This window comes from Dipteris shenzhenensis, unplaced genomic scaffold (assembly GCF_047967505.1).
Source record: "Dipteris shenzhenensis isolate YYH24624 ecotype China unplaced genomic scaffold, Dip_SZ_1.0 scaf0373, whole genome shotgun sequence".
NCBI classification, from domain to species: Eukaryota; Viridiplantae; Streptophyta; class Polypodiopsida; order Gleicheniales; family Dipteridaceae; genus Dipteris; species Dipteris shenzhenensis.
In genome coordinates this window covers 57,144-60,000 of record NW_028239679.1, presented here as the reverse complement: position 1 = coordinate 60,000, position 2,857 = coordinate 57,144, and positions in this window count along the sequence as shown.

Sequence of the window (2,857 nt, the reverse complement as noted above, 5' to 3'; positions counted from 1 at the left end):
AATTCCCCGTTGGGAATAGTCCCGATTGGGACTCCGGAACGGGGTATTGTCACGGATCCACACCGACAGAACATCCCCCCCTGTGGGGGGAACCCCATCGGGAAGAATTCCCGGGGGTGGAATCTCCGGTTTTACAATCTAGTAACAAGTCGAGCGAGTAGAAGCCTTCGATACATCTAGACTCCGACGAGGACAAAACAAAGATTGATTGATTTGCTTATCCCAACCATTCAGTACTCTGGAGTAGGGATTCTCGAAGAAGCGACGCTAGACTCGGATCCTTAGAAGCATTAGATTGGCCAAGAGAAGGGAGGGTATGGAGTCTTCTATCCATTATTAGAGCTTAAAATAGGCATGATATTGAATCCTCTATCGGTTGATCGACTATATGGTTATAGTCCCGATTCGGCATACGGGTGTGGGAGAACTACCTCATTACTGAGAATCTCGAATGTGGATAATGTAAATCTTCAAAGATACTATCGGTTTCTACGATATATATTATGAGGAGGTACCTCCCCCTCCCCTGACGTAAGTGAAGTATTATCCCTATTGAAGGGAGGTACATCATCTAGACTATCTTCTATCCTACTGGAAATGGATGAATCTCCCCGGGTGGGATTTGAACCTACGACCAATCGGTTAACAGCCGACCGCTCTACCGCTGAGCTACCGAGGAAAGTGGCAGATGATTCAATCCCATATACTTCCAGAGACTCTTGTTCCTTGAGCCGCCCCTTGATCTGCAAGACGTTAACCACTCGAAGACCCAAAGCTTTCTTCGAGACTTCATGAACCTCGCGTACACCCTAACTCTCATTATAGGAAGAAGCAGTAATGATAGCAATCCCTTTTGCCTTCTCGGATAGAGCCTACGAATCGGGGGGGGGGCTGGTGTGGAAGATCTCGGTCATGGTTGATCTTGGTCGTGATTGATCGCCCCCCCCCCAACCCCAAGATGCATATCGATCGATCACCAATCACTAGTTTCTATTTCTCCTTTTCCGGAAAACATAGTAGAATAGTCACAGGATACTTATAGAGGTATAAGGAATATCTTGGAAAGGAGAAGAAAAAAACTCTTAGGAGACAAGAGAAACGAAGGCAGTTAGCAGTAGAATAATACCAATCATCAATCCGAATGAATAAGAAGATACTCTCCCGCCCTCCCCATATCTTGCGCTTTCTCCACCTATGGAACTCAAAATACCGGTGCCATTAATAATTCCGTCAATTACCCATTGGTCGAAAAGAAGAGTTAACTCACCCAGGAATCGAATACCTCTCACTAGAAGGATATCGTAGTAATGATCGATGTAACCCCGGTTGTGTGACCAGTCCCCAATGAGACGGTTAAATGAACCCATAGATTGTTTGGCAAAAGGATCAATATCACCGCAAGGTTGTGTGTGAGAGGATATCGGTCCATAAATCACGTAGGAGATAGATATTCCGGCTAGTGATAGACCAACCGAACCTGCTGAATCTATTAGCAATTGTACCAAATTTTCGGGATTGTTGTTGTCCTCTGAAAAGCCTGCAAGGGGAGTTAACCACTCGGATAGCAAATCGGGACCAGTTTCTCCTCCAGCGAGATTGACTCCTATTGATCCAACCAACGAAGTTGGTATCGACAGTACTACTGAAGGCAATACCATCGAAACGTCTGATTCCTTAGGATATAGAGACTCAGAACGAATATTGGACTCTGCAGAAACTTTTCTATCGACTGAATCTTCCCCGTCATAACCTCCTGCTGAATCGACTCCTTCGTCTCGCGGGGGTGGAGGAACATCATACCCATCTCCACTCGTTGCTATCGTTTTGGTGTTACTCCGAATGACACTATTCATAGAGGAATGGGATGAATTGGTACCGCCACCGGCGCGTAGATTCCCCTCAAACGTGAGGAGATAGATGCGGAACATGTAGAAAGCAGTTGGAACTGCTGTGAATGAGGCTATACATCCGGGGGGAAAGGAACGTAGCCAACTCTTTGCAATAATTTCATCTTTGGACCGGAAACGAGCTAGAGGTGGTATACCACAGAGAGAGAGAGTACCTGAAAGAAAAGTGATTCCAGTAATTGGCATATATTTTCGCGAACCACCCGTGGGAGACATATTTTGACTTCTATTGGGAGAGTATCCGACAACCCTTTCCATCGAATGAATTACTGAACCGGATCCGGGAAATAGCAAAGCTTTGGGATGGGCATGTGTAATGAGGTGAAACAACGAAGGTTTATAAGCACCGAGACCTAGAGCCAGCATCATGTAGCCCAATTGAGACATAGTAGAATAAGCTAAACCTTTCTTGATATCCTTCTGGGCAAGAGCTATCGTCGCTCCCAGTAGAGCCGTTATTCCGCCTATCCAGGAGATAACATTCATGCTTAGAGGTAAGGTTTCAAACAATTCAAGCATTCGAGCTACAAAAAAAATTCCCGCAGCTACCATAGTAGCGGCGTGTATAAGAGCCGAAATAGGTGTGGGTCCTTCCGTTGCATCGGGCAACCATACGTGGAGTGGGGATTGTGCAGATTTAGATACCGGACCCAAAAATGGTAGAGGAGCACATGTATTGGCAAGGGAGGAGCCGGCGCTGTTGTTATCAATCAACTCACTAAATCAATCACACGATTCGCGGATCTCGAAACTACCAGTTATCCAATACGTACCTAATATACCCAATAATAATCCGAAATCTCCTGTACGATTAGTTGCAAAAGCTTTTTGGCAGGCATTAGCAGCACTTGGTCGTGCGAACCAAAAACCTATCGGCGAGTAAGAGCACATCCCTACTAATTCCCGAAAAACATGAATCTGTATTGGATTGGGACTGAACACTAATCCTG